The sequence below is a fragment of the Crocodylus porosus genome, unplaced genomic scaffold (genome assembly GCF_001723895.1).
Source record: "Crocodylus porosus isolate Cpor-Errol unplaced genomic scaffold, CroPor_comp1, whole genome shotgun sequence".
NCBI lineage: Eukaryota > Metazoa > Chordata > Crocodylia > Crocodylidae > Crocodylus > Crocodylus porosus.
The window spans coordinates 11,107,782-11,114,896 of record NW_017728886.1 but is presented as its reverse complement, the minus strand read 5'-3'; the positions used below and the strand labels follow the sequence as shown (position 1 = coordinate 11,114,896).

Genomic DNA, 7,115 nt, shown 5'->3' with positions numbered 1-7,115 from the left:
CTGCACCATCAGGTTGTGTCACAGAATGACAGGTCACTTGTGGAGAACAGGACAGTTGGCATTATTTGCTTTAAGGTCCTGCTAAGGGTGAGGATCCCATTATGATGGGCTCTCTCTTTATCAAAGCAGTTTATAAACATTAACTTTTAAGAAACACTTTGATGCCTATCTTAGATTCATAGTTGGGAGGGTCAGAAGGGACCTAAGTAGATCACCAAGTCCAGCCTCCTGCCCTGGGCAGGAATGACTACTGGGCTCACATGACCCCTGGTAGCTCATGTGACCCCAGCTAGCTAATTAGCTGGCTTCATCTTAAAGACCCCCCTGAGCTAGGAGCCAGCACTAGTTCCCTTGGAAATAAAGAAGCTACTGTGTGCTAAGGTCCCACTGAGATTTGAACTCAGATCACTGGAGTCAAAGTCCAGGGTGCTAGCCATTACACCATGGGACCTGCTGTTTTGCTGGGATCCTATGTCCCCAGCTGACTTCCTGCCCCTTGGGCAGGGGGCCGGACCTGACAATCTGGTCGCTTCCAGCCCTAATGTTTGTAACTCGGGTGTCCCCAAAATGAGTGTTCCCCACCTCACCAGTAGAAGGGGAAAGCCAGAAGGACACATGTGCTGGGATGGAAACTGCAGTCACTCGCAGTTCCCTCCCACGTATCATGCCTCAACAGAGGAGGGACAGAAAGCAATGTCTTAACCAGGTACAAAATTTAATATAGAGATATATAGAGATATATAGAGATATATATATATATATGTGTGTGTGTGTGTGTGTGTGTGTGTGTGTGTGTGTGTGTTGTAAACTAAAATGATTATTTACAGGTTAGAAGTACATATAACTCTAACTATATACACACCCAAATACAAACGGTAAGTATAATGGATGGCACTCTAAAATACACTCCCTTAGGGAGTGGCGTGACTCACTCACATGTCCCAGTGACTCAGTCCTTCTTAGGGTGGGTTGCAGGCCTGGGCCACCTCGTGCATACTCAGGTCCGTGCCACTCTGAACGCTGCTCCCCGTGCTCAAGAACTGCTCCGTTCCTGGGGCCCTTGCGGACCCACTGTAGGGAATGTGTCCCAGACTGCCCAGTCCCTCCTTCTCCTGGGTCTTACATCCCACAATTACTCACCCCATTGTAGTGCTGACTCCTGTGCCCAGCTTCATACTGTGAATGAAGACCCGTACCACCTCACTGCAGCTCCCAGGGTCCTGGGTCCCTCGCGGACCCCCCGTGCAGCAATGCTTGCACCGCAGCCTGGCTTTGTGCCGGGGTTGGAGACCCAAGCTGCCTCGCTATGGCTCCCAGGGTCCCAGTCGCAGTCCGTTGCGGACCCTCCATGCAGCGACGCCTGCACTGCCTACGATTTCTATCCAGTGGCAGAATCTTTCGGGCGCTTCTGGGCAGACAGATACGCCTGCTGGGCAGCATTCCTTGGCCCCAGGACCTCTTCCTTCTTCTTCATCCCTTGCCAACTGCGCCATGTGCTCACCATGCAGTCGCTTATATCCCCTTCTGGGGCTCCACCCCCAGATTGAAAACGAATCAATCAGGGAGGCTGCAACTGCAGTTCCCAATTAAGTCCTCTCCTGCCCCCGCTTCGGAGTAGATGGGAAGCGGGCTGTCCTGGCTCTTCCCCTGCCTGTCTCTGATTGGTGGGTTTTGCTCCACCAATCACATTTGCAGTCTCCTAAGCCCGGAGAGTCGGGCAAAGCCCAGCAAGTCTGCCACACGCTCCCCGGTGGAGTCCTTCACCGTCCCGGTGAAGAGTGGACTCTTGACCCAATACTTATTGAGTCCAGGGCGCAGAGAGAGACCTCTCCCAGCATACCAGGAGCATCGTAGGCAAGTTTCTTCACTGGGCACCGTTCTCCTCAACGGCGAGGAGTGCTGTGACCTTCTGAGCTCCACAATGGCCCCAGGGACTCAGGTCTCACCATTGGTCAGCGATTTTATGCTTGCCTGTAAGTCTGAGGGTCTGCAGAAGTACGCGATCCCCCTGACTCAGACCCCGCTTTTGCAAACGGGCATTGTAGCCTCGCTTGTGGCATCGCTGATATCTACCTGCGGCATCTGCAGCTAACCAGTACGCTCTTTTAACCAATCTCTTAGTTGTTGGGCATATTGCCTATAGGTCACATGCTGATTGTAGGCTTTCTCTGCTCCGAACACAAGTCAATGGGGAGCCACCCAAACATCAATAGATATGGACTAACTCCAGCGGCATCATTGCAAGTAGAATTATAAGCATGCACCAAATGGGCCAGATGTTGACTCCACGTAGCCTTTTGCTCGTGCCTTAGGGTGCCAAGCATGTTTAATATTGTGTGATTAAATTGCTCGGGTTGTGGGTCCCCTTGTGGATGGTATGGGCTGCTCCTGGATTTCTTTATCCCTGCAATGCTTCCTTCAGTAAGCGACTCCCAGAGTCCCGGCTCTGGTCCGAATGGATTTGGGTGGGCGACTCAAATATGGCAAAATATTTTCCCCATAATACTCTGGCCACCGTCCTAGCCGTCTGCTCACGAGTGGGGTAGCCTGGGCATACTATGTGAAGTGGTCTGTTATCACAAGTATGTTACCCTTTTGATTGCCTTCCTCTTTTACTGGCAAAAAAGTCCACACACACCAATTCTAGCAGTTGCGAGCTTTCTGTGGTGTGCAAGTATGCTGTTCTTCTGGGTAGAGTCTTTCTGAGGGAGGACGGCCAGGGTCAAAGCGGTGTGCTGCGCCCAGGCTTGAGGGATTCCCTCAGGGGGTATCCCCAGGATTTCAGTTCTGCACATTGCATTTCCCCCGGCAGCCACCAGGTCTCGAGCAGGCAGATCACATCATGCTCAGACCATTTCTGGGGGTATCGCATCTTGACCCACAGGTGAAGCCAACCAGGAGAATGCATCCACATTTCAGTGGCCTGCCCAATAGTGCAAACTAAAAGAGTAGTTGGCCGGAGCAGCCACCCACTGATGTCCCGTGGCATCAAGCTTTGCACCAGTCAGAGTATATGTCAATGGGTTGTTATCCGTCCATACTTGAAATGTAGTCCCATATAGATAATCCTTAAACTTTTCTGTGACTGCCCATTTAAGAGCCAGAAACTTCAGCTTGTGGGCTGCATAGCGAGTCTCGCTAGGAGCCAAGCTCCAGCTAGCGTAGGCCAGTGGGCGGCGGCGTCCCTCATGCAACTGGTAGAGGATGGCTGCCAACCCAGACAAGCTAGCATCCATGTGTAAGATGAAGGGTCTGCTGGGGTCCAGATATGCTAAAACAGGGGCCTTTGTCAGCTGACAGGTGACCTTTTGTAACACCTCCTCGCACTGAGCATCCCATCGGGGTGCCTGGCAAGCCCGGCACATGTCTATGACATCTGTGAAACTACTGAGCCTCATGAGGCAACTGCCAGGTAAGCCAATAAGTGCTTATGCATGCCTCCAGTTTCCCAAGGGGCATGTTGAACAGAGACCTTTATTCAGAAGCAACCGAGGCAAAAGCGTGCGACTGCCCGGCTACCTCTGCTAGGAAGAGCACACAGCTCTTCACCCTGAGCTGGGAACGGCGCATTGCACTGCTTCGGTCACTGGTCCAGCTACATGCAACACAGCTGCTGCAAACAAGGGAGCGGCAAACTCTCGACAGCTCTCTGCTTGCCCGGGGAGAAGCTACCTGCTCCCAGCTCCACCGTGCCCAAAGGGAAGGAAGCCCTCATCACTTGTGTCCAAGAAGAAGCAGGTTGCGGGAGGGCAGGGGGAGGGAATAAGGGATTTGGAGACAGCTCGAAGATGCTGACTTAGCTGCTGCCCAAAAGCTCAGCACCATTTCTAGGTCCTGCAGAAGGCAAGCATTCCTTGTTTGAGCCACGTAAGAGCGTCTATCGGAGCCGGGGCTGGAGCTCCAAAGCTGTCTGGATCCTGGTCCCAGTTTGAGTCCCCCAGTCATGTTCCCCTCTCAGTTGAACACTGGTCCCTTTGAGAGATGCTCCTGTTCCAGGGCAGTATTTGCCACAAGTATCCCCTGTTTTCCAGTTACCAGGCTTGAGTGATTCACTGGTGGAAGCTCTTTTTATTTCTTGGTTCACCAGCTTTGTTGCCTTTTCAGAGGAGGATTGTTGTGAGCTGCTGCAGTTACCTGCCCAGTGAAAGTTTTCCCGACTGTGGCCTTTCCAATCACTGCAGGAAGTCCAGTGTTTTCAACCACCCTAATTAATAGCTGGGCTCTGTGAGCCAGCCAAGCTGGCCACAACTCCTTGCAGTAGTTCTGCCTCCTTTCCTTCCTGCCCCTGTGGAGCTCAGCAGAGCAAAAACTGAAGGGTGGCATTCAGAGGCTGCCCAGCTGGGTACACGGCCTTTTGCAGCAAGACTTCACTCCATCTCTCTGCAATAGGGGACAGCTGTGAAGTAGGAAAAGGGCTGGACTCTACGGGGTGTCTTACAAAGAAGGGTTGTGACACGTCCACAACCTGGGGCGGTGGCAGGAGAGAGGTGTGGGAGGCTGTCGGAGCTCACAAGAAGGGTCAAACTTTGCCCCAAAAGGTGATGCATTTTAAAATGGTTTTAAATGACAGATACACAACATTTAAGACTTTTCTTTTAAGCCCCCTCACCATGTGAGCAGAGATCATCTGTGGCAGGTTCAGTGAAGACCAATGAGGGTTTGGGCGAACAGCCAACTGCTAGGCACTTGGGCCTCAATTGCAATAGTGACTAGTGATTTTAGGTGGCTGGCATGGGATACCACAATGGGGCCTGCTTTGCCGAGACCAGCTGCACAGGCTCTGTGTAGACTGTATGGGCCCAGTCCTCACCTGGTGTAACCTGGCGTAGCTTCAGGGGCTTCAATGGAGCAGCGATGGTGCCTGGCTTTGCGTTCAGGTGAGAACAGCGTGGAGCGTGGGCTGGGACGCTGGGTGTGAGAGGACACGGCCTTTGCAACTCTTGTGACTTTTTGAAACGTGAGGTGACCTGAAGCCTTGAATAAGCCAAGGGATTTGTTCATGCTAACTGACACGGTCGATATGGGCCTCTGATGACGTGTTGGCTGCATGACTGGCACGTGCAACGTGCATCCCAGTAATGAAAAATCTTACTCTGCCCACTCCCACGCAGCCCAGCTGGGGTTTCACATGCCACCAGGAGGAAGGCAGCACCTAGGTCAAGCAGGATTTTGTTCCACACCGGGGATGTAGCCAAGCATACACCGTAGGGCAATGAGGTACATGGGCTGAGTCCAGTGGTGTGCCTGGTGCCGTGCAGTCAGGCTAGTGTTTGTGTAGCTTGTCTCTCTGTTGAAGACCTGTTGTATGTTGTGAAGCTGTCCCTCCTCAGGCTGTACAACAGGAAAGTGCTCCCCATTGACGTTTCTTCCGTGGGACAATGTAGCCAGCACTGACTGGAAGAGTTAAGAGCAGTGAGCTGGGCTCCCGATCCAAAACACACCAGCTGAGCCTCATGTTTCGTAAACCAACAAGCTCTTGCCAGTGAGGAAATGTTTGAAGCCAAGTCTCAGCTCCTTCCTCAAGCTGCGGCTGTGAACTCTGCACGTGGCTGGCCACTGGCAGGTGGTGACATGGGCTCCTTTCATCAGCAGCTCTTCTAAGTGGGGGTGGCGTCCAACTGGAGATCACTGGCCCGTCTCAACGCAGAATAAGTAATGCAGGTTTCCAGAGTTGCTCTTGCGGGGGGGGAGCTTCCACTGGCAGATTTTTGGGCACCTGGACAAGGCACCTTTTACCTCTAGACCTGGGTTTATGAATGAGATATCTCCATACACTGTGGGGACCAACCTTTTTGGGAGATGTGCCACAAATTAGCCCTGCACCCATCCCAAATTCCACTTGGATCCCCTTGCCCGACCTGATCTACCATCCTGCGCTCCCTGCCTAACGTGCTGCTCTGTGTCCTGCTTGCTTCCTGCCTGCTCAGAAGGAAGTTCTAGTTGCAGGAGATTGGGGAGCCCTTGGGCTAGATTTAAAATTGTTTCTGTGATGCTCTCATTCACTTCTAATGACTCGTGGGTAACATTTGGGGTTTTTCCAGTGAATTGCCTCTGTTAAGTCTAGTTCCAGGATAATGCCTGGGGAGTGAACTGAGGTGTAGCAAGTGTCTGTCCTCTCTGGGATCAGAGTCCTAATAGCCAGAGCTGAATGTCCTCCTGATTTGGTATTATCACTTCCTTGACCTTGTCTTCCAAGTGGGAACTATGGAAATCAATATTTGATATCCAGATTTCATAAATATGGGAATAGGCAAGGTTGTGTCCATCTCAGTAGAAGCTCCTCAGGTCCTATATCTCCCCTGGATCCAAAGCTTTCCAGACAATTACGTGAACAGAAGCTCTGAGTGCCATTCTCAGCCTCTCCAAATCTGTACGCCACTCCTCGCATCAGCGCAGCACGACTTTGCCTTTCCTCATGCAAGAGGGTCCTGCAAAGCTGGCAGGAGAGGGAGCAAGGCTTGTCCTTTGGGGAACAGTCTTTTAAAGTCCATTCCCAGTGATAACAGTGACAGCTAAAGGTGGTTGGTACCTGGCTCACAGGTAAGGATCAGCTTGGAGTTTGCAAATGAGCTCTGCAAACTCCACAGGCCAGACTTTGCTCAGCTCAGCTGTCACTGCTCCTGGGCAGAATCATAGAAAATGAGGGTTGGAAGGGACCTCACGAGGTCACATCTAGTCCAGCCCTCTCCTCAAAGGGGACCAGCCCCAACTAGATCATCCCAGCCAAGGCTTTGTTGAGTCAGACCTTAAAAACCTCCAAGGATGGAGAGTTCACCACCCCTTTGGGGAGCCTGTTCTAGTGCTTCACCACCCTCTAGTGAGGAAGTTTTTCCTCATATCCAACCTAAACCTCCCTGGCTGCAACTTGAGCCCATTGCTCCTTGTTCTGACATCTGCCAGCACTGCGAACAGCCCAGCTCCAGCCTCTTTCGACAAAGTAGCCACACATTCCCCATAAAACGTGATCTGAGGGTAAATGCAGTTTGCTCAGCCCTCCTCAGACCACACGAATGTCATCCCTGTTTGGCTCGTGTGGCTTCAGTTCTGTTTCACTGGTGAGAGATTCGATTTGGATAAGCGGGTGTCTGCTGCGTTTTTTGAGATGTTCCCCTACC

General features: G+C 52.0%; 1 non-coding gene across 1 annotated transcript; it reads right to left on the bottom strand.

Annotated features, from left to right (window-relative positions):
• Positions 1 to 379: 379 nt before the first annotated feature.
• On the bottom strand, positions 380 to 451 carry TRNAQ-UUG. The gene has a single exon. It is a non-coding gene; the product is annotated as a tRNA-Gln (tRNA).
• Between the last annotated feature and the right edge of the window lie 6,664 nt (positions 452 to 7,115).